The sequence below is a fragment of the Hemicordylus capensis genome, chromosome 4 (assembly GCF_027244095.1).
Source record: "Hemicordylus capensis ecotype Gifberg chromosome 4, rHemCap1.1.pri, whole genome shotgun sequence".
Classification (NCBI taxonomy): domain Eukaryota; kingdom Metazoa; phylum Chordata; class Lepidosauria; order Squamata; family Cordylidae; genus Hemicordylus; species Hemicordylus capensis.
The window spans coordinates 190,358,863-190,364,918 of NC_069660.1; the positions used below are offsets into that span (position 1 = coordinate 190,358,863).

Sequence of the window (6,056 nt, forward strand, 5' to 3'; positions counted from 1 at the left end):
TCACTCATTTTAATGGGATATATTGGGACATATACTTAATGTATATGTTAAGGATCAGTAAGACTTGCAGTGCTTAATGCACAAAGTGTCTTAGTTTGGCTGGGTTGTGCCCTTACCTTAATGTGGATACCTCCAGTTGGATCTGATTGTGGCCTTGTTGCCATATGCATGTGCATCACTTGGTTTTTGTGAACTTTGTTTTTGTGCACTTGATTAACTGCGCATGTGAACGTGGTTCATACATGCATATACAACACCCAGTTTCTTTATACTTGATTATTATACACTAGATGACTTGCAACTCAATTTGTGATTTTGCATCTTGTTCAAAATCTTAATGAACATTCCAAAAAAAGTAGTATGAAGGAAAGTTCCCTTAAAATCATACAGATGTTGGCTTTGTTATAGGGATGTGCAGAATGTTCCAAGCTTGGAACACAAATCAGAACTGACTGCTTTGCGTATTCCAAGATTGGAACAGAACACCCCTAAAAAGGGGGTCCTCTTCTGATCTCAGAATGGAACAAGCCCATTCCATTCAGAACATCTCAAGTGTTCCACTGGTAAGAGCTTTGATGAAATTAATGTTAAAGGTACCTCTTGCCACTAAGGGTGTGTGAACTGGTTCAAGCTCAAACTAGTTTCAGCTGGAACCACCCTGGTTCGACCAGTTTGAGCTTGAACTGGACTGCCCCTCCAAAATGGGAGGCCGGTCTGAGTTCAAGCCAAACTGGGCCTGGTTTGGACTGAAATGGTTCGGTCCAGTTCGACTAGTTCTAGTGCTTACAAATGGGAATCTGGTAAGGATTCTCCTTTAAAAGCTCTGGGGGAACCCTACAGGGTTGAAGAAGGGTGGGCGGGAGGTTACCTTACACACCAAGATGGTGGTGCAGCTCCTTGGCAGTGGTGGGCTGGTGGTGGCTTCTCTAGGCCCACCAGTGCTCCCTGAATCAGCGCAAACTGGCGGAGACTGGCCACCACCAAGAAGCCATGCCACCAACACAGCACATAAGGAAACCTCCCTTCTGCCCCCCACCCACCCTTTTCTAACCCTGTAGGGTTCCCCCAGTGCTTGTAAAGGGGAATCCTTAACGGATTCCCCTTTGCAAGCACTAGAACTGGGTTGAACTGGTTCGACCCAGTTCTAGGCACAAACTGAACTGCTGACCGGTTCTAACTAATCAGCTCATGGATTGGACAGTTTGGTTCAAGTTCAGTTTGAATGCAAACCAAACCACTCAGAGCAGTTCCATGCACACCCCTACTTGCCCACCCCCAGCACTGCCCTCTCTATCTTCATTTTTTTTTAAGCTGGAACACTCAGAACATTCCAAATGGAATGGGTTTGTTCTGTAAAAAGACTGGGTTGCCCCAGTGTTTTGGCTGGAACATTTGGTCGAACCTGTTCCATGCATACTTCAACTCTGTGCAGAAGAAATGGAAATAATCTGGTTTTACTCAGAGAAGGGCACTTCTTTATTCAATACTTTAGAAAAGATTCGTTTTAGAAATTTACTTAATGCTTTTTTATACACATTGGTGAAAGATGGTTTTTTTTAACCTCTCACCAGTGTGATTTTAGGAAGAGTAGACCAACTGCAGGTATAGGATTTTATGAGATGGTAGATTCAAAAGAACAAAATGCTGACCTTTCCATGTTGGTCTTTGTTGATCTCACAAAAACAGTTTCTTTTTGTAGAGATGGCCTTTGGAAACGACTTGGTAGACTTGGCTGTACAAAGCCAATTATGAATGTAATGAGGCAGATTCATAGCGTGATGAACAAAGAGAGGTTCCTCAGTCCTTGGTTGTAATTAATGCAATAAGGACAGCATTCTTGTGCTGAGTTGTGTTGATTTACTTGGTTTGTGTCTGTGTCTGTATACTTTTCATTTTAATAATGTGGGAGTAAATATTAGCTTAATGATGGATGGAAATTTTTTAACCTTAATAGACTGGAAGTATGTATGATTCTAAATCAAATCAAACCAAACCAAACCTTGAACAATCCATAGAAGTTTGTGCCCTTGTAGCTGAGTTTTGAGAGGGCATTCAAGTAATAACTTATGTTAGTAACATGTATTCCTTGCCCCCACACCACAAGCCTCAAGGACGACACACACACACACTGAGAGTTGGATTAAAAGGGCCACAACTTGTAACAAATTGTAACAAATTGCAGAACTGGATAGATGGGGGAAACTCCACCCCCTGTAGTATGGGCCTAACTAAGGCTGGAGGTCAGACTTTTAAGTCCTTCCCCTCACCTCCTACAGGTGACACACCCTGGCTCAAAAGTCAAAACAGTGCAAGCCTGCTTCCTACTCATCACTGCCAACCCTAAAGGACTGGGCACCTTCTACAACTTCACTCCCGCCCCAACCACACAGCATTTGAGGTTTGTAGAGCCCTTAAGTAGGTGGAATGGCCAAACCCTGAGCTGCCAAGCTTCTAAGAGCTGATTAACTACTCCACCCTTTCAAATCATTCACAGGTGCTCACCAATACCAACCTGACTACTCATCCACCCAGCCCGCACTGCACCTGCCACAGGGGGGAGTCAGTCCAGCTTGGCCTCACCCACTCCAGAATGTCAGCAAGCTTCCACTTCAGATCTGCCAAATAAAGGTCACAAGCCTTCACAGATAAATGAACACCATCCAGCTGGAAACGGCAAGGCAAATGAGTGAACGGTATCCAGGTGCAGAATAAAGCTGCCCCCAATCCTCAAGTACTGGTGGAGCCTGCAGTTCAGGACAGCAAATGACCACTGTTATTCCTGTTGCCATGTGGTTGCCATCAGCAGGGCAGTCACCAGAAGGCACCCTATGCAGACCCAGCAGTGTGCCAATAAATTAGACCCAAGCCTACATCTCTATCTCACCCTTATAAAACAGGCCTCCAAGAGCTGGGGCCTGCACAACCAAAGGGGCGGGGCTGAAAGACTGGCCTCCCAGGTAGGGGCCAACCAACCGGGGGGAGAGCCTGCATCTTCCAAAGTGGAGGGGGCACTTCCCTGTAACCCAGGCACCACTCAACTCATAAGAGTGGGTGGTAGGCAGCCAGACAGACCCCCTGCAATACTAGTGGGCCTTTGACCTGCCCTAATATTCCCGCTGCCACTGGGAAGCAGGACCCTGGCCTGCACCAATCACACCACTCCCACTGCCCCAAGAAAGCGGGACCCTTCGGGAAGGTGGGGCTCTGGCCTACACTGTAGGAGCACCCCCCCCGTCCCATTAAAGCAGGACTCTGGACCGCAGTTAAGGTGCTGGAAAGTGGGACTCTTGCCTACTGTAAAGCTGCCATCCCCGCCGCCCCAGGAAAGTGGGACTCAGACCCGCACTACATGCAGCACTGATGCTGCTGTGCAATGGTTCCACTGAACAGGCCCCACCAACTGCTAGGCCAGACCTGCTGCAAATCCCGTCACTCACCACACAGCCCAGTCCATCTGAGTGGGCCCAGATAAAGCTGCCTCTATGCCAAGTTGCACGCCAAAGTCAGAACTGGCTGTGAAGGAGTGACACACAAGCCCTCCTTTTCCAAAGCCAGAAAGCAAAGGACTAAGTGGGGAGGTGAGTGATGGACCAACTGTCTTTTAAAGCCTGACCAATCAAGGCCTGCCTTTTGGCTCCAGGCAAACAGCCACCCCCTAGCACAAGGCCATGGGTTAGCCCATTTTCTAGCTAACTATTAGCCTGAAAAAGACAGAGGTTTGATACTACCCAGCTTCAGGTAAGCTTCCTCTTCGATCAGACATTACTATCAGAAACGGCTTCCTTCAAGTGAGCAATAAAATTCACATATCTGGGCAGTTCTCTGTGTTGGAAGCTAAAAGATTAATAATGAAACCACAGATGACCAGCCCAAGAGATGTAAAGATAATCTCACAGCAACCATGAAACAGTGTGGTATTAGGGTAAATAGTCCCACTGTAATTGCATGTAAATGCCAGCAGTGAAAATCTTTTCAAGAATGGCCTGAACTATCCAATATTTCCATTTGTAATAGGACATTCTGGAAAAAAATTAGGTTTATTGGCCTCCCACTATTCTGTACACTTACATACCTTCTCCTTTTTATAATAAAAGCCAAAGACAATACATCATGATCAACACAGTTTAAAAAGTACAAATCTGAGACTGACAAAAGTTAAAGCCATTCTTATTACATGACATTCAAATGTTGTTTTTAAAGTCTTTACATATGTAAAAACAAAAACAGAAGGCCCCAAGCTTGGCCTAACTAAAATGATACCTACCACTCAGGCAGGTTTCCTCAGTAATAAAGGAAGGTCCTCTCTCTGCTTTCACGAGAAACAGTTTCCCCGCTATTCAAGGCCCACAAATCCCTTGTTCTCACACACCTTGAGGGTCCCTTGATAGTTCGTATCTTCTCCCCCTCGTCTCACCACAGAGAGAAAAGAGAAACCCTGTTCAGTCATTCTTGTAGCTGGGAATGCTGTATTCATGTACAGCGTTCTCAGAGGCATATCTAGGGAAAATAGCGCCTAGGGCAAGCACTGAAATTGCGCTCCTGTCCAAACAGGAATGATGGGACTTGTAGTCAACATTATCTGGAAATCCTTGTAAAAAAGAATACTGTACCATCTAGACATGGTTGTTGATCAAAACCTGAAAAACATGGGCCATCTCTGTTAAAGACTTAGAACAACAGTCAGGAGTTATGTGAGGATTCCAAGTGTCATTTTCTCTGTCTCATCTCATGCTTTTTAAAAAACAGGACTTTGTCCTAGAGGATCACCTGCCCAAATAGCCACTAGCAAAATAGGGGAAGAAGAAGGTGGGGGTGGGGTGGGGAGTCTATAAATCAGTGAATGATTCCTGCCAGCCTTTGTCTTGTGATGACTGTTGGCTCATGAGGGAGGAGGATACGTTAGTTTGCCACACTAGACAGAGGAATTTGCAGCAGCAGCAGACAGCCATGTTCTGCCAGGGCCAAAACCAGCCCCTGCCAGACTAAGAAATCATTGCAATTTGCCCCTTCCTGTCGCAAGCAGTGTTCTGTTCTTTTATTATTGACTCTAACTCTCAGATATCCCAGTCATGGATGGAAAATTCAGGGTCAGTTTACAAGAGACACATTTTCTACATGGGAGTTTCTTCTGTGCAGGTGTTGTGCAGAAACCCATGTGTAGTGACCGCCAGGGGCATAGCAAGGTTGGAATGGGCCAAGATAAGATTTTAAAATGGGCCACCAGCCCCTCAAAGTCCAGGGCCTCCACACACCCTAGGCCCCCCCAAGGATTTGAGTCAGATATTTCAAAATAAGCATGCTGCCTGGAAATACATTTCACTGAATACACACATGCACACTTCACAATATATAGTTATATACATTGAGTACTATATATTTGTGCTACTTTTAGTGCCTAGAACACACGAGAAACACTAATTATTAAAATGGCCCCCTCGCTGCAGATAAGCAAAGGAGACTTTCAACCATGCAGGGTGAGCCTGTTTGTTTTCTCAGAATTCTGAACAAATTCAGTAAAGTTTGATTCCAGGAGGTTTTTCACATGAGGCTTTTAAAGCCCTTTAACACACATCTCTTCTGGAATGGAGGTGCTGCATTCACATGTTGGCCAGATTTATCCTGAAGTCCCTGCGAGTTATTGGAGAGCAGTTCACACACAAGAAGACTAAAATAAAATAAAAGCACAACACATGATTCACAGTTCTCACTCAGACCTTCTGGGTTGCAAAACAACTTGAACATAAGTCCATTTATAAATGAATGAATGAATGAATGAATGAATGAATATAATATTGTTCACTTCCAGAATTTTTGTAATTTTCTGCCATGAAACAAGGCACTTATAGGCCTTTCTAGATAGTTTTTGTTTATAAAGCCAGCAAATTTTCCAACATGTTTTAAATTAAATATTCAGAGACTTCTGAGTCTCTCCCCCCACCCCCATATCAAAGCCCTATAGCAAGCAGATCCCTATATATGGGTGGGGGGGCACGAATTCACAGTCTACCGCAAAAGCTGTGCTGGATGGTCTGGGCAGAGGTTCTGCTGCAGAGAAC

The 6,056-nt window shown here is 45.0% G+C and overlaps 1 long non-coding RNA gene across 1 annotated transcript in view; it reads right to left on the reverse strand.

The window, feature by feature from the left end:
* LOC128324492 (uncharacterized) overlaps positions 1-3,590 on the reverse strand; it is a 30,967-nt gene extending 27,377 nt beyond the window's left edge. The window contains exons 1-2 of the long non-coding RNA XR_008306894.1: positions 3,438-3,590; positions 2,513-2,615 (exon numbers count right to left, since the gene is read on the reverse strand). This is a non-coding gene — a long non-coding RNA (uncharacterized LOC128324492). The remainder of the gene's footprint in view (positions 1-2,512; positions 2,616-3,437) is intronic.
* Positions 3,591-6,056: the final 2,466 nt, after the last annotated feature.